A 26,739-nucleotide genomic window follows, 5' to 3' on the forward strand; every position below is an offset into this window, starting at 1 on the left:
CCAATCTAGATAAGACTGGCCTAATTCTTTAGTTAAATAAATGCCTTAAAGAGAATTGGGTTTAATTTTACTTAAACATAGGAATATAGTCTTTCCTGAGAGATAAAAATGTAATGAGAGAGAACGATCTGGTGGCTTATGAAGTGCTTGTGACTGTTAATGTCAAAGAGCTTGTCAAACCATTGAAACCCACAGACATTTAGCCTAGGAGATAAGACTGAATAATTTTGGTAATTTTCTCATGGAGCTTTATGTTAATCTTTTCACATTCTGTATAAAGTACATTTACTCACATGCAGACTAAGTCTTTTATTTATTTATTTATTTATTTTTTAATTGTTGGGGATTCATTGAGGGTACAATAAGCCAGGTTACACTGATTGCAATTGTTAGGTAAAGTCCCTCTTGCAATCATGTCTTGCCCCCATGAAGTGTGACACACACCAAGGCCCCACCCCCCTCCCTTCATCCCTCTTTCTGCTTTTCCTCCCCCCCATAACCTTAATTGTCATTAACTGTCCTCCTATAAAAATTGAGTACATAGGATTCATGCTTCTCCATTCTTGTGATGCTTTACTAAGAATAATGTCTTCCACTTCCATCCAGGTTAATACGAAGGATGTAAAGTCTCCATTTTTTTTAATGGCTGAATAGTATTCCATGGTATACATATACCACAGCTTGTTAATCCATTCCTGGGTTGGTGGGCATTTAGGCTGTTTCCACATTTTGGCGATTGTAAATTGAGCTGCAATAAACAGTCTAGTACAAGTGTCCTTACGATAAAAGGATTTTTTTCCTTCACATGCAGACTAAGTCTTAAATTTATTGTATTCAACTTAATGATGAAGAAGTAATTTTACCATTATATTATTAAGGCAGCATGTGACAAAATTTCAGAGATTACTCATTCACTCACCTACATGAATATTTAGTAAGCAAGCGCTATCTACCAAGTATTTTGAGGACACATGGCCTTCATGAAGGCGCCATTTTGGTTAAGGAGATAGAGAATAAAATGTCAGCAAATAAGTGTTGTAAGTTCAGGTTATATGAAGTGTCATGAAGAAAATAGAGTGAATTAAAAGGATTTGGAGGGATGGCTAGTGGTAGTGAGGTGGGTGGAGGAAAAAGGAGAGTGTTTTGTGAACAGGAAAATTAAGAGAAGCCTCTTTGAGCAGGTAAGATTGTAGCAGAAACCTGAATGAGGAGAGGAAAGAGCTGGGCAAGGAGCATTCCAGGCAATGAAAGCAAATGTAAATCTGTTGGAGAGATACATTTGGATGCCGGGATAGCTGGGGTGGTGTGAGCGGAAGCCCTGATGACTAGACTTGTAGGGGTGTCCAACAATTTTTTTTTCTACTATGCATTGGAAGAAGAGTTATCTTGGACTACTCGTTTAGATACCCAAACACTAACGAAAGCTGAGAAGCAAAAAAAGGTCTATGTATTATTTTTGTGATATCCACCACCACAAATAAGCAGAACAGGCCTCAAATAATCCACATGTGGCCTGTGGGCCCCAGGTTGGACACCATTAGAGAGGGAAGTTTGGACAGGTGACAGGAACGAGAGCCTGTAAGCTTTTGTGGTCCTTGGTCAGGAGTTCAGAATTTATCTGATCTAAGATGTGTAGAGGCTGGTGTTTGCAAAAATGATTCTGTGGTGGGTAGATATAAGGGATTGAGTGGGGGAGAAGGGAGGACAGTTATGACTACAACTGATCAGATTATTATTAGTTATTATTATTAGTTATGACTATAACTGATCAAATATTATTAAATTTATCTTATCTAAGATGTGTAGAGGCTGGTGTTTGCAAAAATGATTCTGTGGTGGGTAAAGCATAAGGGATTGAATGGGGAAGAAGGGAGGACGGTTATGATATGGTTGACAATACCCAGGTGAGAGATGGAAACACAGGACCAAACGACACACGCGCACATACGCGTGTGCCACATAAAGACGTACAACAATGGCAAACGCAGAGGTGGTTCTGGAAGATTATAAGACAGCTGAAAGGTTCCTGTCTCCTGGTGACATCTTGACGATCCTGACCAAGTATAGGTTTAGGCTAGTGTGTGTGTCTTTGTTATTAATAAAAACAATTAAAAAGTAAAAAAAAAAAAGATTAAATAAAAAATTTGTAGAATAAAAGTATAAACAATTAAGAAAATGCGGTGAAGGCTATGTTAACCAGTTTGACGAAAACATTTCAAATTGTATATAAAAACCGCACATTGTACCCCATGATTGCATGAATGTACACAGCTATGATTTAATAAAAAAAGTATAAACAAGTAAAATATTTTTATATAGCCGTATAATGTTATTATGCTGTTTTATTTATTTTTTTTATTTTTTATTTTTTTTTTGTAGAGACAGAGTCTCACTTTATGGCCCTCGGTAGAGTGCCGTGGCCTCACACAGCTCACAGCAACCTCCAACTCCTGGGCTTAAGCGATCCTCTTGCCTCAGCCTCCCGAGTAGCTGGGACTATAGGCGCCCACCACAACGCCCGGCTATTTTTGGTTGCAGTTTGGCCGGGCCAGGTTTGAACCCGCGACCCTCAGTATATGGGGCCGGCGCCTTACCGACTGAGCCACAGGCGCCGCCCGCTGTGTTATTATAAAAGAGCCAAAAAATTAAAAAAAAAAAAACTTAAGAGTTTATAAAGTAAAAAAGCTACAGAAAGTTAAGGCTAAGGAAAGTATTTTTAACAAACTTAGTGTAGCCCAAGTGTACAGTATTTATGAAGTCTACAGCGGTGGACAGCACCGTCCTCAGCCTTCACATTCACTCACCACTCACTCGCTGACTCACCCAGAGCAACTTCCAGTCCTGCAAAAGCTCCATTCAGGAGAAGTGGCCTAGACAGGTGTTTGCATTTTTTTTTATCTTCCATACCACATTTTACTATACCTTTTCTACATTTAGATATTTTTAGATATATACTTACCATTTTGTTACAATTGCTTGTAGTGTTCAGTATAGTAACATGCTATACAGGGATAAAAAGCTAGGCCAGGTAGCCTAGGTGTGGGGCAGGCTATTCCACCAAAGTTTGGGTAAGTGCACTCTCTGATGGTCACACCATAACAAAATCACCCCGTAATGCATTTTTCAGAATGTCCTCCTTCACTGAGTGATGCATGTCTGGGTGTATAATATACACATGTGTGTGTGTACATCTATATACATACACACACACATATAGATGTACAAACACACACACACACATACAAGGGAACCCAAAGGACTGTTACAAACTGGTCAACACACGTAGGTGGTCAACATAAAGAACTAGGCCACCTACTGTACTCATCTGTGGTGCATGTCTGGTCTGTGAAAATTAGGTCAATTTAAGGAAGCGGTCAAACAAGAGAGGTGGTCAACTATGGAAATTCCACATACATTTATTTTATCTTTATTTTTTATTTTTATTTATTTATGTTTTTGGAGACAGAGTCTCACTATGTCACCCTTGGTAGAGTGTAATGGCATCACAGCTTCCAGCAACCTCAAAGGGCTTGAACCCACCAGCCTTGGTGTATGTGGCTGGCACCCTACTCACTGAGCTGCATGCGTGAGCCATTTATTTTTATTTTTTTGAGACAGAGTCTCACTCTATCATCTTGGGTAGAGTGATGGTGATGTCATCACATTTCACAACAACTTACAACTCCTGGGTTCAAGTGATCCTCTTGCCTCAGCCTCCCAAGTAGCTGGGACTACAGGCAGGTGCCACGATGCTGATACCGGAACTTTGCTTTCCTGGCTGGCCCGCCAAATATGATACCTAAATTTCCTCTTCAGTAGGTTCTTGGTCTCAGTGATTTGAAGAATAAATCCGCCGACCGCAGATCAGTGGTAAGACATAATTTATTTACAGAAAAGAATACAAAAACACCAAAGCTCCTGGTAGGGAGAGAAAACCCACGTCGGGAGAGAAAAGCTCTCTCTGTCTCTCTCTGTCTCTCTCCCCAGGCTCTTGGTCTAGGGGTACATATAGGTGCCTGGGTTCTTGTATATGAGGCCAGGAATGAACGGATACAGTCCTTTCCCCTGGGGCAAGGTGAATGAGTGCATTAATGGACATAGTCCATTCACAGAATTGAGGCCTAGGAAACTTACATGAAATTGACCTAGGCATTGGAAATGGGGGTTCCATATTCAGTCGTAAGTACAAAGGGAAGAAGACACCAAGGCACTGGTGTCTCCCCAGCAGTTGTCCAGCCCCTTTGGCTATTGAAGCCCCCCCCCATTGGAGTCCCCACAGCCCCCCTCTTCGCCTACCCTCCAGCCCGCTGTTTCCTCTGCTGGTTGCCGCTGCACCAACACTGCCAAGGCAGAGGTGGCAGGTCCTCCAGCTCAGCTTGATAGAGCTGGCTGGGGTGCCACCTGTCCTGTATCAATGCCCGGCCAGTTTTTCTATTTTTAGTAGAGATGAGGTCTTGCTTTTGCTCAGGCTGGTCTTGAGCAATGTACTGTCTGCTGTCTGTCTGGGCCTCCCAGAGTGCTAGGATTATAGGCATGAGCCACTGTGTCCAGCCCATACATATATTTTAGATAAAGAGCGTAGGTGTGTGTGTGTGTGTGTGTGTGTGTGTATTGAGAGAGAGCCTGAGCTAGGGAGATGGGAAGGGGATATTATTTTAAGACATTGGCTCATGTATGAATGTGGTGGCTGGTAAGTCCAAAATATGTAGAACAAGCCAGCAGGGTGGAAATTCAGGGAAGAGTGGGTGTTGCAGTCTTGGATCTAAATTTCACAGGGCTGGATAGGCTGGCTGTGATATTTAGTCAGGGGATCTAATTACAGTCTTCAGACAGAATTTCTTACTCTGTGGAGCTCAGCCTTTTTTCTTCAGACCTTCAAATTATTGGATGAGGCGTTTGTCTGCTTTATTCACAGTCAACCAATTTAAATGTTAATGACATTGAATGAATGGACATTGTTTTACATTGATGTTGACCAAACAGCTGGGCACTATAACCTGGCCAAGTTCTAGGACTGGACTTACAGCAGTAGAAGTGTTGGAACATTACCAGTTTCTATATATATTTCCTAGGTAGGGACAATAGGGCATCTAAGTTCTCTGCACCAAATGGTCAGATAATTATACTCCCCTTCCCCAATAGGAATTGTAGGAAGGATTCTCTGGAGAGACTGAAATAAAGAGGCTCTTAACTCAAGAATGACAGTCTCAAGGGGCAGCAGGGAGATGGATCAGAAATGGGGATTTAGTGAAAAACAGCATACAGAAAGGCTGGAGACCCTTAGTCATGGCCTCCCCCCAGACAGAAAGCTAGTCGGCCAATCTGCATATGCTAGGGAGACTCAACAATTTTCTCTCAATATACTGAATTGTTCCATGTAACTGAGCCTGACCCATTCACACGGCCCTGCAACCCATCATTCATTCCCCCAAACTCGCTGTGCACACAGAGCTTCCAGTCAGCTCTTCTGAGACTCGTTCTAAAGCCTAAAGTCTTATCTAAAAGATAATCCCACAAGGACTAGGAAAGGACCTCTGCCTTCAACTGGGTCCGACTATGTCAACCAACAGAACCCAATTTCAAACGCGTCCTTCATTACAAACATTACAAAAGATAGAATATACAAAATAAAGCACGGTAAAAATGTCAAAGGATGAAGCACGTAAAACATATGTCTCAGTCACTGGGAAAAATGGCAATATGGGATTGTGATTCACAAGAGAGAATCAACAAAGGAGAGAAGTATCACAATTGCCCCAGCTTTCATCATGAGGCATTTTCTGAGCGAAAGAATGTGTGCGCATATGCACACACGCTCACACACGCACACAGTAGGGCGATCAAGTCAAGCACCATGGTTCTGCTGAGCCAAGGAGATGCAGCTGAGAGTTGAAGGCGACCTGAATGGCACAGCCTGTCTCCTTCTCTGTATCTAGAGGCTGAGTCCCCTTCTACGAGTTAGTCAGTGTCCCCAGAATCTTTTCTTATTCTCCATCTTTCTCTTGTTCTCTCTCTCTCATAAAATTGATCACAATTTTCTTATAGACCTAATAAATTAGCCAAATTATCAGTAATTTACAAGCCATATAAATATCACTATTATCAATAATCAACAAAACAAACAAAAAATGGCAAAAACGTCAGGTCTTCAATTTTCTCATTGATAAAAATAACAGAGGAAGAAAATAACTCAGACTGCCTTTCTGTTGCCAGATATGACTTAGAGGATTTATACTTGGCAGGAGAAATTTGCCATAAAGAAAATCTATACTAGCAGGAACTAATATTAAAAGTTGACATTGACAAAAAAAAAAAAATTGAATAAGAATCAAACCTTACTGGGAAATTTTACAGGGAAAAATATTGAAACTGATATAAATAATTTTAGTAAGTTGCTAAGGACAAAATTTTAAATGAGAAATTTGTATCAATTAATAAAAAAAGAATGACTTAATGGAGCTTGCTTCCAGAAAATGACCTGTCTCCAGAGAATAACGTACTTTTATATTCCCCAAATGAAGGCAGTGAGCCTGATCATATCTAATTACTGGTAATATATATAATTTTGGAATGTGAGGGCTGAAGCATTGGGAAATTCTTTGGTAAAGACTTGACAGTGGAGAATGTTGCTATCCCCTTAATGATAATTCAGATATTCATTTGGAATAAAGTGTATTTTCCCTGAAACGCACACATTTACTTAAATTAATAATTACATTTATCTAAGTTGAATTTTTATCTTTTCTCCTGCATTATTTATTTTTGTTTTTGTTTGTTTTGAGACAGGGTCTCAATCTTTTGCCCTGGGTAGAGGGCTAAGGCATCATAGCTCACAGTAACCTCAAATTCTTGGGCTCAAGAGTTCTTTTGCTTCAGCCTCTTGAGTAGCTGGAACTACAGGCACCCACCACCACGCTCAGCTAATTTTATTTTATTTTATTTTTTGCTATTTTTAGTAGAGACAGGGTCTCATTCTTGCTCAGGCTCTTTTCCAACTCCTGAGCTAAAGCTATCCACCTGCCTCAGCCTTCCAGAGTATGAGGATTACAGCCATGTGCCACAACCCCTGGTCATCTCCTGCATTACTTAATTAAGTGGTTGGGTAATATGTGGTTAAAATAGAGAAAAGATATTGATATTATTACATAATCTATATTTTTTTTCTTTGGAAGTATACAAAAAAAGATTGTCAGCTTTGAGAAAACTTTCTACCTAACAAATGATAACTCGCTGCATCATCATGGTTGAATGATCTTTGCAAAGAAGACAGACTTCAGGTAATCTAGACATGAGAGATGGCTGAAGATCTTGTGAGTTAACAGGCCAAACATTTAAGTAGTGTAATAAAGTGGTTTCCAAAGTTTAAAAGTATAAAAAGAAGTGGCGGGCGCCTGTAGTCCCAGCTACTCGGGAGGCTGAAGCAAGAGAATAGCTTAAAGCCCAGGAGTTGGAGGTTGCTGTGAGTTATGTGAGGCCACGGCACTCTACCGAGGGCCATAAAGTGAGACTCTGTCTCTACAAAAAAAGTATAAAAAGAAACTATAGTTTATAAGAACTGAAGGGATAATTTCCTAGGAACAATACACAAGGCAAGTACAGGCAATCTTATTTTAACCTTAGAAAGATTAATAAGAAGCAAGATCTCTTTGAGGCGGCAAATGTATGTCTCATTTCAAATTAGCTCTCTAAACAGATAACCATGGTGTTGAGATATATTCCAATATACGAAGTGATTTTTAAAAAAAAAATTAAAATTGATTTCCTATATTTTCTTCTTACAAATAAGATGATGCAATCCATTCAGCTATTATTATTGCAAATAAAAATTATAGTGCTGATCTGGGAAATGGAATCTATTTACTTCCCTCTGATTTGTGTTAAATGTTGTACTATCAAAGCAGGCTAGGAGATTCGGTCACAAATTGTTTAATGACTTGATAATTTAACCTCCTAGTGAAAAAGTGTTTTTGTGAATGTTTTCTTTGCTATTTGTAATCTCCCACAGTTTTCTGATTTATATTTTTAACTGATGTTACTTCTTCAGAAGTTATGATATGACAATCTGAAATGTCTTTGCTTGCTGAAATTCTACTGACTTGAATCTGTAACACACACCCACTTTTCAATTTTATTAAGGAAGAAATTGGTAAAGTCAGTAAAATATTTCTGAAGAGTTTCACTTGCCCCTGGTAAAAGAGGTTTCTTCTGCAATGCTGTGCAATTCATTTGGCAACAAAAATGTCTTTTTCTTTTATTCTTTTTGCAGAATAAAAACAATCTTGTAATTGTTGTGAAGCTGGTGTTTTATGTTGAGATAAACAGAATATGTGCTATTAGGCAGTCTCCTTAGTACCATATTTTCTTTCATGAAATTGCTATACTATCTTAAAATTTTAGCATAGAAATAACATCATCGATAGTAGTAATGGAGCTTTTTTTTTTTTTTTTGCAGTTTTTGGCTGGGGCTGGGCCTGAACCCACCACCTCTGGATATGGGGCTGGCACCTACTCCTTTGAGCCACAGGCACCACCTGTAATTGACCTTTTAATATGGGTATTCTCAGGCATTTGGCTAAGTGCAGTACTTTCCATTCATTATTTGATTTTATATCCATCTTGTTTTACAGATAAGACAGATTCAGAGAATTTATACAACTTTTGCAGAGCCACATGGAAGCAAGTGGTGGAGCCTGGATTGGCTCTTTCTCATGCTGGTTGCTCAGTTCCTGGATATTCTAATGCTATGTCCTCTTTTGGCTTATCCATCATTCCTACTTGACTGTAAGGCCTCTACAATATGACAGTCTTTGTAGTCATTCTATCAGGATTTCACAAATCATTATGCAATGTACTACTACCTTGATACATGAAACAAATTAGACAACTGTGTTTGCTGTGCTATTTACGTAGTATAACCCTATACAATTGAAATTATTAAGGAAGAGATGAATAATTTTTGTATAATGAATAATTATATACCAAAAAGAAAAAATGAATATTAAGAAATAGTTTAGAAGCCATGCAATACATTTCTTTCATAATTTAATAAAAAAGTAAAACATCACCATGTGCAGAACCTAATTATTCCAGTTTAATCATGTTAGGAACATTCAGTTGATGTACTAATAAGTACTTATTGCACGCCCACAGGGACAAAATTTAGTATTAGGATTTTGAGAATATTATCTAGCATTTAAAGATTTTAAAAAATATAATTAAGGAAACACACAATTGACAGAATCGCAGTGTATAAAAAATGATTCTAAAAGTGAAGAGGAGGGAAGGCGTCAGAAAGAGATGCTCCTGAAGCATCCGTGTCATTAACTAGGAGAAATGGAGGATTGTGGTGTAAGGAAAATAATGGAGTGATGTTTCAGGCAACCTCATTCCGATGACCAAATACCATTTCACGTGTGGTAATTTCCTTGGTGATAGATTGCTAATCGAGCTTGCTCATCTCATTGAGCACTCCCTTCTCTGTTCTTTTATGTAAATGCAGCTATGTCTCTGTTAGCTCATGTCTTGTTTTACTACTTAATTTGCAAAGTCATTCCTCCCTAGGATGAGTTTCTCCATGAATGGAGAGTGGTCTGGCAGGGGAGCCACAGCACTGGTCTGGCTCAAGGAGGCCATGAGCTCACGGTCTTGGGTATCCTAACTTTGGCCTTTGGAAAGAAGGTATTGGTAGGTTTCCACTGTGACATACTGCTGATTTCTTTCTGTATTTGGCAGAGGTGGAGTCTTGCTTTTGCCCAGGCTTGTAAGGAGCTCTTCACTTTTAGGGACCCACCCAACCTGGTACCCGAAAGTTCTAGAGCTGTGGGTGTGGTTAAAGCACCTTGCCGAATACCACCATTTCTCCTGTTGCTCTCTTTCTCCTTACTGTCCTTTTTCTCTTCTTTACTTCAATTCTTTCCTTCTACTGCCCCTTCTTTTTTCCTTTTTTCTCCTCTTTATCGTTTTCTTTTCTTTCTCCCCCTCACTCTTTACCCTTCCCATACTTTTTGCCTTATATCAAAAGGTCATGTCAACACCTTAGCTCTGAGACAAAGTAATTTAAAGTAATGGAGGTAAAAAAAAAAAAAAAAAACAAAGTGAGGGAGGTAGTGGGGAGAAAAAAATTGGGGAAGTAAGTGAACAAAAAGAAAACACTCATGAGGAGAAACCAACAGACAAATTCTAGCAAAATGAAAAACTGGACAAAACCTAGCTTCCACAATGGTGAAAAGGATAAAAACTAAGCAATGAACCTTAATAATAATAAAGCAATCTCCCCAAAGGATCATGAGGTGGCTACTGCAGAGGATGGAACCTGTAAGAATTAATGGAAATGACAGGAAGGGGATTTAAAATATGGATGGCAAAAACAATAAAGGGAATTGTTGAGAAAGTGGAAAAACAAAACCAAAAAGTGAATGAAAAATATAAAGAATATAGAAGGGATATTGTGGAGCATAAGGACTCAAAGGAGTCAACTGGGAAATTTAAATATGCAGTAGAAAGTATCAATAATATATTAGACCATGCAGAAGAAAGACTCTCAAACCTAGAGGATAAAGCTCTTGAGCTAACTCAAGCAATTAAAGAGGTAGGAAAGGAGAGAAAGGAGAATATTCACTTAGAGAATTATGGGACTTCATGAATCATTCAAACATATGAATTATAGATATTTCTGAAGGGGAAGAAGAATATCCAAAAAGAATGGAAGCCCTCCTGGAGGATACCAGAAATGAAAACTTCCCAAGTATCGCTAAAGATTCTGACACACTCCTTTTAGAGGGATATCAAAATCTGGGTCACCTCAACACAAATAGAGAATCTCCAAGACACTTTGTAAAGAACCTGTCCAAGGTCAAGATGAAAGAGAAAATTCTGTAAGCAACAAAGAGTAAGTTTGAATTGACCCAGAGGGGCAGATTCATCAGGGTGACAATGGACTTCTCAGCTGAAATTTTGTAAGCCAGAAGAGAATGGTCAGCTACCTTTAACCTTCTTAAACAAAACAACTTTCAGCTGAGAATTATTTATCTTGCTGAAATAAGCTTAAAAATAGATGGAGAAATCGAATTTTTCACAGATATACAAACATTTAGGAAATTCACCACAATAAGACCAGCTCCATATGAAATACTTAGATGTATTCTCCACACTGAACATCACATAGACCACCAACAAAGTGAACACCCACAAACTCACTGAAAGACAAAACCAAGTTTCCATAATGGTGCACAGGATAAAAACTAAGAAATGAACCTTCATAAAATGAAATGAATAGAACTCCACCACAGTTATCAACTCTCTCAATAAATGTTAATGGCTTGAATTCCTAATGAAGAGGTGCAGGCTGGCCAATTTAATTAAAAAAAGCATAAACCACCCACATAGTGTCTCCAAGAAACACACCTAATCTGAAGACAAAACAAGCCTGAGGGTGAAGGGTTGGAAAACAAATTTCAGACAAATGTAAACCAGAAGAGAGGAAGGTTTTCAGATACAGGTGGATTTAAAGCAACTAAAGTTAAGAAAGACAAAGATGATCACTTCATACTGGTCAAGGAAGCAGTATATTAAGAGGACATTTCAATTTAACTATTTATTCACTTAACTTAAATGCTCCCAGAATTATGAAACAGATATTGATTGGTCTGAGCAAAATGATATCTTATAACACCACAATAGTAGGGACTTTAACACTGCTCTGGTTGAACTGAACAGATCATCTAAACAGCAACTAAACAAAGGTACAAGGAATTTAAATGTGACCCTAGAACAAATGGGCTTAATAAATAGATATATACAGAACACACCATTCCAAACCTAAGGAATATACCTTCTTCCTGTCAGTCCATGGGACACACTCCAAAATAAATCATATCTTGCTTCAAATCAAACATCAACAAAACAAAAAAAAAATTGAAATTATAATGTGTATCTTCTCAGACCACAAGGCAATAAAAGTAGAACTCAATTCCAACATACATTTTCATCCCACACAAAGGCATAGAAATTAAACAACCTTATGCTGAATGACAGCTGGGTTAAAGAAGAGATAAAGGAGGGAATTATTAAATTCCAACAACAATGAGGCTAAACATTACCAAAACCTGAAGGATGCTGCAAAAGCAGTCCTAGGAGGGAAATTTATCACATTAGATGCGCACATTAAAAAAAAAAAAAGAAGAAAGAAAAAAAGAGAGAAAGCAAGCACATCAACAACTGAAGGAATCATCTCAAGGAAATGGAAAAAGAAGAGCAATCCAACCCCAAACCCAATAGATGAAAAGAGATGACTAAAATTAAATCACAAATAAATGAAGTTGAAAACAAAAGAACAATTCAGAAAAATCAATGAAACAAAAACCTTTGGCCAGATTAACCAAAAATAGAAAAGCAAAATCTTCAATAACCTCAATCAGAAATGAAAAAACAGAAATAACAGATATCACTGAGATACAAGATATTATCTCTGACTTCTACAGGAAACCCTATCCCTAGAAATTTGACAATGTTAAGGAAGTGGATTCACAACTGGAATCATACTCTTTCCCTAGACTTAACCAGGAAGAACCAGATCTCTTGAACAGACCAATATCAAGCACTGAGATTGCAGAAATAATGAAAAATCTTTCAACAACAACAACAACAAAGAACTCTGGACCAGATGGCTTCACACCAGAATTCTATCAAACCTTCAAAGACGAGCCGATTCCAAAACATTGAGAAGGAAAGAAACTTCCCTAACATGATCCATGAAACCAAGCATCACTCTGATTCCAAAACCAGGAAAAGGCCCAATTTAAAAGAACTACAGACAAATTTCACTAATGAATACTCAATAAATTCTTAGACAATAGATTACAGCTGCACATTAAAAAAAAACATACACCACATCGAATAGGCTGTTATATCAGTCTTGTATTCCACCCTGGGATACAAGACTGATTTAACATACACAAATCCATAAAGGTAATTCACCATATTAGTAGAAGTAAAAGAAAAGAATATATAATCCTTTCAACAGATGCAGAAAAAACATTTGACAAAATTCAGCATCCTTTTCTAACAAGAACACTTAAGAATATAGGTATAGATGACACATTTCTTTAAATGATTGAAGCCAACTATGACAAACCCACAGCTAATATACTGAATGGAGTAAAACTGAAAGCTTTTCCACTTAAAATAAAAACCAGACAAGGATGTTCCTATCACCACTACTCTTCAAAATAGTGCTGGAAGTTCTAGCTAATGCAATCAGAGAAGAGAAATATACAAAGGACATCCAAATGGAGGCAGAAGAGGTCAAATTCTCAGTCTTTGTTGACAATGTAATCTTATACTTAGAAAATCCCAGAGACTCAACCATAAGACTCCTTGAAGTAATCAAAAAATACAGGAACATCTCAGGGTATAAAATCGATGTCCACCAATCAGTAACCTTTGCAAAAGCCAAGTTGAGAAGTTAATCAAACATACAATTCCCTTCACAGTAGCTTCAAAGAGAATGAAATACTTAGGAATGTACCTAACAAAAGAGGTGAAGGACCTCTACAAAAAGAATTACGAAATCCTAAGAAAAGAAATAGCAGAAGATATTAACAAATGGAAGAGCATACCATGCTCTTGGCTGGGAAGAATCAACATTGTTAAATTGTCTATACTACCCAAAGCAATCTCTAGATTCAATGCAATCCTCATTAAAATACCAGCATCATACTTTAAATAACTGGAAAATATACTTCTTCATTTTGTATGGAACCAGAAAAGAACTGGCATAGCCAAGACAATTTTTGGTAATAAAAACAATGCCAGAGGCATCACTCTATCAAAATGTACATTACATGTACAAAATGTATATTACAGGTCCACAGTGATCAAAACAATATGGTATCAGCACAAAAATAGAGACAGAAATATGGAACCAAATAGAAAACCCAAGAGATGAAACCAGTCTCTAATAGTCATCTGATTATTGGTAAACAAACAAAAGCATAGACTGGGGGGGAGGGGGTTGGGAGAACTGGATAACCAGTGTAAAAAGATTGAAATTGGACCCATGTCTTTCACCACTTACAAAAATTGACTCTTTGGATAAAATATTTAAATGTAAGACACGAAATGATAAAAATCGTAGGGGAGAAAACTCTTGAGGATGTCAGCCTGGGGAAAGATGAAGAAGACTTCATTAACAACAACAACAAAAATAAACAAATAGGACTTAATTGAGCTGAAAAGCTTCTGCACCACTAAGGAGATAAAAATTGAAGAAAAAAATTCAACCTTCAGAATGGGAGATGATATTTGCAGGGTATGAATCTGACAAGGGCTTGATAACTAGAGTCTATAGAGAATCCAAATTAATCAACAAAACAAGACTAAACAATCCCATATATCACTGGGCAAGAGACATGAATAGAACCTTGCCTAAGGAAGACAGACAAATGGCTAACAAACATGAAAAAATGCTCATTGTTCCTGATCATCAGAGAAATACAGATAAAAACCACCCTGAGATATCACTTAACCCCAGTGAGAACAGCCCATATTGCAGCCATCCCAGAGTTGCAGATGGTGGTGTGGGTGTGGAGAGGGAACACTTTTACACTGTTGGTGGCAAACTAATACAGTCTCTTTGCAATGAAGTATGGAGATTCCTCAAAGAACTCAAATTAGACCTCCCATTTGATCCTGCAATCCCACTACTAGGGAGATCGCATCTACCCAGAAGTAAAAAAATCATTTTATCATAAAGACATTTACGCTACTGCAGCTCAATTTACAATCGCCAAGTTGTGTTAAACAATGGGTTAACAAACTGTGCTATATGTATACCATGGAATACCATTCAGCTGTAAGAAAAGATAGTGACTTTACATCTGTTGTATTAACCTGGATGGAGCCGAAACACATTCTTCTTAGTGAAGTATCACAGGAATGGAGAAGCAAGTATCCAATGTAATCAACGTAATTATGAAGCCAAGTAAACAATCTAACACGACCACATAGATGAAAAACTGAATTCTTTTCAAGTTGGGGAGAAGGGAACAGAGGAAAGGGGAGAGGAGACAGTGTTCGGTCTGCTCCCACTTCAAAGGGACAAGGTAGGGGTGTATGGCACACCTTTCAGGTATGTGACACAACTATAAGAGGTCCTCTACGTAACAAATTAAAAAATTGTGACCTGTTTGTTTGTTCCCTCCCAATACCTTGAAATAAAAAAAAAAAAAAAAAGAATGCTAGGATTACAGGCATGAACCATTGTGCCTGGCTGGTTTACGCTTTTGTTATGGGAATTTATTCTTGTGCAAATACAATTACAACTACCCATGGGGTTAAAAAAGAAAAGAAAAGAAAAAGAAAAAAGAAATTACAAATCTAAGTAAAGTGGAAGAATAGCAGCCATGTGCTGGGAATAATAGAGGCTGAGATATTGGAGTCCAGAGAGTCTTTTCCTGGGGGATTATAAGGCTTAGGACATGCCCATTAATTTGAGTTTCTGGTGTGGAGTCAAGAACTCTTATAATTAAGGGAGGTAATGAACTAGTACCCTACAGAAACATGAAGTATCAGGATTTCTTATTACTTTAAAAATAACTTTTGTCTCAGAGAACAATATAATATGACTATATTTGACTAAAATAGTATGACTGTTATTTTATGATGTGCTTTTTTTATAAACACTACTCTGTTTACAACTTTTATTAATATTAGAAACAAATACTTCCTTAAAAACCTATCTAAAATTTGTTTAAAATAACTGGAGTTTATTTGTCATAAAATTAATCCGATCCTTTTTTCTTCTTTGTTTTCTAATACAAAAATTGATATTAATTAGTAGTCTGGATAAGTAACAAGTGTTCTTGTTCCGTTTTCTCCTTGGGTTGAGCTTCTGTGAGGAGCAATGGATTTTGTGCCCTTTGATCTATTAATTTGTCTCAGCAATCTCGTTTCTCCTGTGGGAAGTTTCTTTTGATGAAAACTTACAGCCCTTGGGATACCCCTGCTACATCCACTTTGGCCAGTAACACAAATCAGTCTGGAAGGCAGGCGCCACCTGTCTAAATCAATCTTCATCTACAAATGCCCTTGTATTTGTTCAATCATTGTATTTTCACGGACCATGTGGCCAAGATGAAAAGGATAGAATAAAACATATCAATTTGTGGTTACTAGAATCTAACTTTGGAAACAGTAGTCCCAACAACTCCTTGCTTCTTAAAATCACCTCATTGCTTTTATTGCTTCATTAACTATTTGAAATTGAACACTTGTTGATATTGTTGATTCTTATAAGATGAGCCCACAGACAGTAATTATAACATTGTCTTCAGGCACAGTCAAAAAATAACTATGTTAAAACAATAAAGTTGCGTTTTGTCTCTGTGACACAAAAATATAATGAGCCAATTACTGTAAACTTAGCTTTTAAACTAGGAATTCTCATGGAAAACAGGTCATCACAGAAAGAGGAGGAAAACACAGGAATACATTTTTCAGTTATTCTCATAATATGAACATGAGTGATTAGAATGTTCTGAAGTTATAATGTTCTACATATATCATTAGTGATTATCCTAAATGAATCTATAGGTGCAAAATATGAAAAATAACATCCATGACAATATAGTGGCAATTTAGTTGCAGTGACACTTTAGGAATGATACGTCCTCCAGCGTGGACAACAGAGTAAGACTTTGTCTTAAAAACAAAAAAAGGTATTTTGGGAGTGCCAAAAATGGTAAACATGCTTTAAGGGATGTTATCTATGGATTACTTTTTTAAGTTAATCAAATGAACGCTGGCATCACCACGCGACAGGTAAGACAAAGAAAATGGCGGGAGGATGATTGTCGTTCAAGAAGGGCAAGGCCATTCTGAAGTGGTATTTGAAATTCCAGAACATTATGGAAGTACAGTGACCATGGAAGTGTGAGTGTGCAACAGAACCTCCAACGCGCCTAACAATTGCACACAGTCGTGATAAGTGTGAGATGCATGGTGCTGTGAGTTATGTGCACAGGGGAAGATCCAGGAGGCCGCGCACAGCAACAAGTCCTGCTTCTTCTGCTGTGGTGTTTCACCAGCTCGCTCTCCACAGCAGTCTAGGAAACAATATGCATGTGAGACAGGAGTTAGCAGAACAAGCAAACAACCAATTCTTCTTTTTTCTTTTTTTATTAAATCATAGCTGTGTACGTTAATGTGATCATGGGACACCATGCCCAAACGGTTTCATAGACCGTTTGACACATTTTCATCACACTGGTTAACATAGCCTTCCTGGCATTTTCTTAGTTATTGTGCTAAGACATTTACATTCCACATTTACTAAGTTTGACATATACCCTTGTAAAATGCACCACAGGTGTAATCTCACCAATCTCCCTCCCTCTGCCCACCTCCCCTCGCCCTCCCCTCCCTTTCCCCCTTCTCCCTATTCTTAGGTTGTAACTGGGTTATAGCTTTCATGTGAAAGCCATAAATTAGTTTCATAGTAGGGTACATTGGATACTTTTTCTTCCATTCTTGAGATACTTATGTTCCAGCTCCATCCATGTAAACATGAAAGACGTAAAGTCTCCATCTTTCTTTAAGGCTACATAATATTCCATGGTGTACATATGCCACAATTTATTAATCCATTCGTGGATCGATGGGCACTTGGGCTTTTTCCATGACTTAGCAATTATGAACAGGGCTGCAATAAATATTCTGGTACAAATATCTTTGTTATGATGTGGTTTTTGGTCTTCTGGGTATATGCCTAGTAGAGGAATTATAGGATTGAATGGCAGATCTATTTTTAGATCTCTAAGTATTCTCCAAACATCTTTCCAAATGGAATGTATTAATTTGCATTCCCACCAGCAGTGTAGAAGTATTCCCTTTTCTCCACATCCACCCCAACATCTCTGGTCTTGGGATTTTGTGATATAGGCTAATCTTACTGGAGTTAGATGATATCTCAAAGTAGTTTTGATATGCATTTCTCTGATGATTAAAGATGATGAGCATTTTTTCATATGTCTGTAGGCTGCGCGCCTGTCTTCAAACGTATAAGCAAGAAAATAACAAGTGATCCCATCGCAGGCTGGGCAAGGGAATTGAAGAAACAACCAATTCTTAACACAGCAAAATGGAAAGTTTTCATCCCCAGATTATTACATGCACTGAGATACAAAGAGCTTCCCTTTTGGAGAATTTTCCAGGACAATGAACAGGATGAGAAGGTGCAGTTGAGTTTTCCCCGCGTTCTCCTGACTCAAGATCTCTTGATGTCTACCTATGGGGGACCTTGAAGGACATGGTGTCCTACAGAAAGCCAGGTACATGGTGGGACTTTGGAAGAAGGGGCATTTTCAGTGACCCAAGTGGACACTTTGGTCAACGTTGCTCAAGCAGTGGTTCTCCACAATCAGAAGCGTCTGGACACTGATGGTGACCACTGTGAGCACCTCTTGTAATTGTAGAAGTCAAAAGCAACTTGTGTTCTCCTTTTGTTATTGGTATGTATTATTACAATTTTAATACAGTTTTTCCTTTCTTAAAATGTGTATACATATATTTTGGTGCCCTCTCTATACAGGTGTAGACATATAGAATACAGACATACAAAAGAGGATTAACAAAGGGAATTGGTTAGCATGATTATGAAGGCTGAGAAGTCTCACAATTTGTCACCTACAAGCTGGAGAACCAGGAAGGTGGCAGGGCTCAGTCCTAGTTTGAAGGCCTAACTGAGGGAAGGTGAGAATGTAACTCTCAGTCTGAGTCTGAAGGTCTGAGAAACCGGGTGGCCTCTGGTTTCTAGTCCTAGAGACCAAAATCCAGAAAACCTGGAGTTATGATGTCCCAGAGGGCAGGAGAAAAAGGGTGTCCCAGTCCTAGGAGAGACAGAGAGCAAATACACCTCCCTCTACCTCTCTGCCCTAGAAGAGGGACTCAGCTGCTTGAATGGTGCCCGCCCACCTTGTGTGAGGGAAGATCTTTCTTATTCAGTCCACTGATTCAAATGCCAATCTCTTCTGGGAACATTCTCACAGATATACCTAGAGATAAAACTTCACCAGCTATCTGAGTAGCCCTTAATCCAGTCAAGTTTACACCTAAAACTAATTATCACAGAATGTGATCCAATGATCACAGCATATCTGAAGAGCAAGGCCATCACCAGAACCTCATCATAGCAAACAGAGCATGAGATGGCAGATGTGTCTTCACATTGGAATGAAAATGCTTATAAATCTGTTCTTCCAGCCTGTGATTTCATATTATATTATTTCTGAGATAGACCCATCTCTTTTGCTAGAACTACCCTTAGTAGTGGCCCAAATGGGACTTGAGGGAGTTTAAGGTAGCTGGACCCTTCTGGCTGACAACCATAGGTGATTTTATGGCTCACAAGTTGGCAACCATGGAGAAAAGGGCATGTACCTACCTCTTCTGTTGAGCCCAGAGAGTATATCATGTTTTCAAGAAAAAGGGGGGAAAAAAATCCTTTGTGGATTACAAAATTTTACAATATCTCTGAATTTGTCTCATTCTAGCGTGTAAATCTGATTCCTAACACTGACAAACTGTACATAAATAAACATAGATCAATTTCATTTGTGAATATTGATGCAAAAAGCTTAAATAGATTTTATTTAACAATTCAATAGTGCATAAAAATATGAATATATAGAATGCATTACAGAAATCGAAGGATGTCCCACATGCAGACAATCCATCATAAAATTCATCATATTAATAGCTATAAGAGAGAACAAATAATATAATCTTTCATATAGACACAAAAAAGTAATTTCGTATAATCTAGCCATTACTGTCTTGTACCTAATGCAGACCAGATTCATAAAAAATAAAACTAAATAAAATAGCAATAAATAAATAATACCTCAAAATAAATCTACCTATCTACCTATAATCAACGTATTTATCTATTAATTTATCTCAGTCTGAAGTTTGCACATTCTTTATGGGGAAATAGCAGTATCACTATCACTATTTAACATAAAATTCAGACATATTAAACAACATTCATGTGGTATAATAAAAAAAACAAAGAGGGTAGTAAAACTTGGAATGAAAAGTAAAATTATCTCTATACACAGATAGTATAGGGTGGCCATAAAGTTCATTTATAATTTGAACTTTCTGGCCACCCCATATATATATAAAGTTCAAATTGCAAAGGAACTTTATGGCTACCCTGTATAATGTAAATTTGGAAATCCCAAGAGAACCATTAAGAATAAATGGCTGGCTTGGCGCCCATAGCACAGTGGTTACGGTGCTGGCCACATGCACCCAGGCTGGTGGGTTCGAGCCTGGCCCAGGCCAGCTAACCAACAATGACAATTGCAACAACAACAACAACAACAAGTAGCCGGGCACTGTAGTCCGAGCTACTTGGGAGGCTGAGGCAAGAGAATCACTTAAACCCAAGAGTTTGAAGTTGCTGTGAGCTGTGATGCCACGGCACTGTACCCAGGGTGACATAGTGAGGCTCTGTCTCAAAAAAATAAAAATAAAAATAAAAATAAAAAAAGAATAAATTGCCGCAAACATTGTCCATGGTTGCTTTTTCACTACAACAAAATTGAGTAGTTGTCACATGAACACTGTGGCTGCACAGCCTAAAATATTTATACTGCATTGCCCAAGAAGAAGTTTGCACAGCTTGGCTTTAGTGATACACACAATTGTTTCACAGAGATATTCTGTGACATGAATACTGGGAAGAAAGTGGACAGTAGCCAGTAACTGTGCAGATGTCAATTTATTTAAAATAATTCTACCACAAGATGAAGGTGCTCTACCATTCTTAGAATAAATGTATATAATGTGTATCAGTGTATGGTATTATATGAAAGACACATTCCACATTTCTTAATGGGCTTCCATAGTAAACGCTGATTTGTTTTTTCTGATTGAGTTATGGGAATCCCAATATTCAAGTTTTATTCCAGATTTCCTGGCATCTAGGGCCGGCAATAGGTCCTAATTTGGGCCAGTGAAATGTAAAGGGAACTCTGTTGGAGACTGTAAGTCCTGGGGAAGCTTTCATGTGATAACTAGATTGCTAACAGAAAAAATACTCAAACTTTGAAAAATAATTTAAAGAGGTTTATTCTGAGCCAAGTGTGTGTGAAGGACACCCCCAAGCACATTTTAAGAGGTTGCGAGAAATGTGCCCACATAGCCTGGCTATAGTTTGGTTTTATGCATTCACGAATTCAGGAATTACAAGTAATATCCTATGTCAAAACATGGGAGACATACATTGGTTTGGCCCCCAAAGGTGGGACGTCTCAATGGAGATGGGAGATGGGGGGGGAGGCCTTACAGGTTTTAGGTTGATTACAAATTCTTTGTATTTGGTTAAAGAAATGGAGTTTTGCCTAAAGATTTTGAATGCTTGAACTTAAGGAAATCCTATTTATTAGAGAAAAGCCACCAGACATTTAAGGAAACTGAAGTGACCTGTTAAGTAAGTTGATGTCCTAAGCATGGTCTGAGCTTTGTCGTGCCTGGTCTCAGGTCCCCTGAATCATACTGTTACAAAGAGTAACTCCAAAAGGAAGGGGGCATAATGAGGTGTGTCCCACCTCCCTCTTCCTCACCTCAACTTTAAGGTTTTACAGGGGTTCCCTTGGCCAAGAGAGGTCCATTCAGTTGGCTTGGGGCTTAAGATTTTATTTTAGTTCATAGGATATAAAAATCACAATTATCTCAGTTGTCTAAGACTTAGGCAGAAAGCCTATCCCAGTTCTAGCTTTTAATACAGAAGTGATAGCTAAAGCTTTAGCAGCCACACCATGGCCATGAGAGAAAGCGAAGGGAACAGCCGAGACATGGACTTTGACACCCTCGAATCACGGAGCTAGCAGGACTCTCCGTGAAAAGAGAACTGGGATTGGTTCCAGGAAGAGCAGGTCTCCACAAGCTGCAGCTGAGACTGCACAAACTTCCCGAAGCAATAAAGAACATTCATCCACTCCCTCACTGAAACAACTAAGAATTCATTCAAAGGCATAAATCTCCCAGCATTGCAAGTAAATTTTTTCACTTAGAGACTAATGCTGAAAGTGAAAATCTATCCAAAGAGTGGCCTTAGAGGTATTATCTATAAATACAATCTTTTCTCACACCTTTTTTTTCCCCTTATGCCTCCTGGGTCTTTAGGCTACTTTGTCTGCATCCTACTTTTGGAATCCATCTATTTTTCTTTCTCCTTGTGCGATTGTTTACTTGTTTGGCCTGGGCAGTGTTAGTGATAATTCTTCCTCCTTTGCTTAATAATACACAGTAAATTCTGTTAACCCTAACCTGTATCCTCCTGGCAAGATGGACAGTAGCCTCAGAATGATCCGGGCAACATCCTTTGATGATGTCCCTCCCTCCCCCTGAATTTGTGCCAATCTGTTTTTCTGGGAATCTTTGTCTTATTTTTTAAGAAATGGTTTAAAGGTCTTTTCCTCCTCTGAGAAAGAGGTTCAAAACAAAGTGCTTATTCTTCTGGGATACAAAACAACATTTTAAAAAAAGAGAGTTACCTTAAGAAATAATATACCAAACTTGAGACAAATGAATTATTTTAGTACCTGGGTATTTCTTGGTTAATGTTTTCTCCTAATTGCAGTTTCTTAGATGACTTTGGGTATGCAGAGACATCTGTCACCCCTGTTTAGTATTTTCTCTACTTCCCCAAAGCCAGTCAGGAATGTGATGAAAAATATTAAAGTTAATGTCACAAAACTACCAAATTTACAAATAGCTCATATCCAGAAAATTCTATGAGGCAATGACAAGTGGTTCGTGGAATCTTCACCTAAAACCAAGAATCAATCATAGCAGCTCAAAGATAGGTAGACTGTTAGATATTTTTGATTATAGCAGCTAGTCAAAACATATTATTCACCTAATAACACTAAAATTATTTCCTGGCTATTTTTATTCAAGCCCCAGAGTTATCCAAATAGAACACTAACAGAAAATGCTAAATATTGCAGCCATTTCAGTTTTAGTGAAAATGCACTCATTTTTTTTTTGCATAGACTAAATATGTTATATAAGGTCCACACATATATACTAATATTCTCACCACCATTAAAGAAATAAGACATGAACCACCTCGCTTCTGGCCACAAAATATAACTCAATGCACCAATCATATAATTTAAAATGCCATGGAAGAAAAAATCAAAAGTGGGAAGATTTAAATTCCTCAAAACAACGATGCCATCTATGTAAGAAAATTTTGTTTGACAAACAATAGACTAATGAAATGAGCTAGTTCACAGAATTTGAGGAGTTTCCCCACCTTCATCTTTGAAACTTCAGGAGCTGTAATCTGGGCTTTCGGCAGATTTGCAAACTTCCTTCATTTTCAAATAAATGAAGGTTTTCCAGAGACCAAATCTCACACAATAAAATTAATTTCTGTAAAGGGGTACACTCCCACCGAGACAGTGTTGATTTTTTTTTTTTTTAGTCTTATGCAAGGGGATATACATTAAAAATAAACAAGCATCTTTGAAACCAAGTATTCTACTGAATGGCCTCATCTCTGCCATTTTTTAGGGGGCAGCAGGAACCTGTGCCGTGTAGGTCTCCTGCAGATCTTGAAATATAAAATGCAGAAGTTTTTTCCCCATTTAGAAAGGAAAAACACCAAGTAAACGGAAATAGATTTAATGACGATAAATTACTCCTCCAGAAGGGAAAAGTGTATAATTTCTTTCATTTAGAAAGCATGCTGGCATGAACATTATGTTACTCAGCCTAATTCAGTCACCTATGAAAGGAACTGCGACTTGAACTAGTTAAACAAACCAGGAGAATTTAATGTCTTTGAACTACTAACCAGAAACAGGCCACAGAAAAGGCAGGGACAGATCTGGATAGAGGAAGCTCTGGATCCAAGGGCTCAAACATAGTAAGGGCTTTCTACACGTGTCCTATGCCCCATAGTTCTGTCCAGGGGTATCCATGGTCACACAGTGGGTTCTTTATTTGACCTCAGAAGAACACAGTCTTGAAAGCTGTAGGCTTAAGAAGGCAAGGTGGAGGCCTCTCTTTCTCTGGATTTGTCTCTCCTTGAATCATTTTCTATATCAAAAGAAATTGGGTAATAGGATCTTTTGGGAGGACCTGTTGATCCCATGCTGGTTACCACGATGGCCAGTCACCTCCTTCTGAAGCACGGTCAGTGTAAGGATCGAGGGGTTGCCCACAAGAAGTGAAAGTTCAATATATATTAAAATACATTAACATTCCTTCAAGTTTACACAATCTGTGCTTTTCCCTATAGAGCGATATTTGTTTAAAGCAGCATTCCCTATTTGGCTCCTAGCTCAATCCCAGCCATCGTTAAAGCTGCTGCACAGCCCTTTTCAGGACTCAACCAGCTGCAGCTGCTGATCCCAGGATGGTGATCCGTGTATATACGGCATCTTCCTCTGGCTCTCCTGTGATTAAGAAGAAACAGCAAGATGTGCTTGGTTTCTTAGAAGCCAACAAAATAGGATTTGAAGAAAAAGATGTTGCAGCAGATGAAGAGAACCGGAAGTGGAAGAGAGAAAATGTACCCGAAAACCGTGGACCAGCCACAGGATGCCCCTTCCACCTCAGATTTTCAATGAAAGCCAGTACGGTGGGGACTGTGGTGCCTTCTTTGAGGCCAGAGAAAATAAAGCATCACCTGGTTCAAAGGAAGCAGAAGCCCAAGCAAAGAAGCACGCATGAGCTTTAAGCATTCTGCCTTAAGCATCCCGAAAACCAGTCCCCATTGCTCTTCTAAAGTAGCAGAATCATCTTGGCTTCAAAGAGGATAGGCTTAATGTTGAAATAATCGATTAGTGGGTGTTTTCATATGCAAAGAACCCAAATGAATATATAATTAAAATATATTAAAATGTGAGCGTGGTGATGACGAGAATGGGAAATGAACATAAAATTTTAGTAAATGTAATACAATCGTGTTATCTGCCAGAGCATTTTATGTACATTAGTCCTTTTACAAAGAAAACACCCTTTACCTTTTTTTGGTATTAATATCTGCAGCTCAGTATTGAGGAGTTTTAATAGGAGAGAGAGAGAGAGAGAATCTGTCTCTTATACCAAAATAGCCTCCTTAATTTTTTTTTATTAAATCATAGCTGTGTAAATTAATACAATATGGGGTACAATGTGCTGGTTTTATAAACAATTTGAAATATTTTCATCAAATTGCTTAACATAGCCTTCATGGCATTTTCTTAGTTATTGTGTTAAGACATTTATATTCTACACCTAGCAAATTTCACATGTACCCTTGTAAGATGCACCGTAGGTGTGATCCCACCAATCACCCTCCCTTCCCCTCCCTCCCCTCTTTCCCCATATTCTTGGGCTATAATTGGGTTATAGCTTTCATAAGAAAGCTATAAATTTGTTTCATAGTAGGGCTGAGTACATTGGATACTTTTTCTTCCATCCTTGAGATACTTTGATAAGAAGAATATGTTCCAGCTCCATCCATGTAAACATGAAAGAGGTGAAGTCTCCATCTTTCTCTAAGGCTGCATAATATTCCGTGGTGTACATTAATTTTAATAAACAAGAATATGTACCTTTTTTGATGTCATGTTATTGTGATCAACACTACTTGCAGGTAATTGTTTATGATATGTTAAACACTGTAATTTCCTGTAGTAAATAGAACATTCCCTTTTGTAGATGAAACATTGGTGTTCTGAACCACAAGTTTTCCAGGCTTCTAAATGTAGCCTTTAATTGCATATTTCAGTGATCAGAATGGATGACTGCCTACCCCCTGGCAAAAAATAAAATAAAATAGAATCATGCATTCATTGAAAAGTTCCTTATTTAACTACACAGCTAAAATGGAATTATGTTTCTAAGTTCTTCCCCTAGTAAAATACACATATGTATATAGTGGAAATAGCTAAGTAGGTTAAAAATGGCATGCTCTTCAATGAGCTCAAACCTTTTGTTTATTATAAAATAGGTCGGCAATCTTTGCCCAAGATAGTTTTCCTTGGGTTTTCTTTGAATAAATCTTAGTGATTCCCCCACCCCCGTAAAACAGCTTGTGATCATGAATGTCATTATTTCTAAGATATCTGATCTCTTAATTTCAGTTTAGGCATATATTGTATAAGTACATTAATCAAAACAAAGAGAATATGTTAATGTCTCTATTCCAGCAAAAACACAAGTAAGAAGTGAAAGGGGCGACTTTTGAAATAGTAGTTCTAAACACTTCTAAAAAGATAAGAAACATGCCCTAAATCACGTACACAGAAAAAAAAATATATATATATATATATACACACACACGTACTATTTTATTACTAAAAGTAAACACCTTTTACTCTCCTTTATTGTACCTGTTGTATGCAAGTCTGTACTCTTTGCCAAAATCAACTTAAAAGGAAGACATGGCTTTGTTTACTGAGATTCGAACTTGATGTGATGCTTTAAAAAAAAAGTAATACTTTTAGAAACATGATAAAAAAATTAAAAAAATAAAGCAGCATTCCCTAAAGAAATGAACCACTTAAAAATCCTTTTAGGGTCTGCCTTTTAGACAAACCATAATGACTAATTCTCAGGCTATACACACACATCCAGTTGGTTGTTCAAGTTATAAAAGAAGTGAAATACATGTACCCACTGAGAGATTCGAGGCAAATCCCTAATATATGAGTCCCGAGTCTGGCCAAATCTCAA

The sequence above is a fragment of the Nycticebus coucang genome, chromosome 24 (assembly GCF_027406575.1).
Source record: "Nycticebus coucang isolate mNycCou1 chromosome 24, mNycCou1.pri, whole genome shotgun sequence".
NCBI classification, from domain to species: Eukaryota; Metazoa; Chordata; class Mammalia; order Primates; family Lorisidae; genus Nycticebus; species Nycticebus coucang.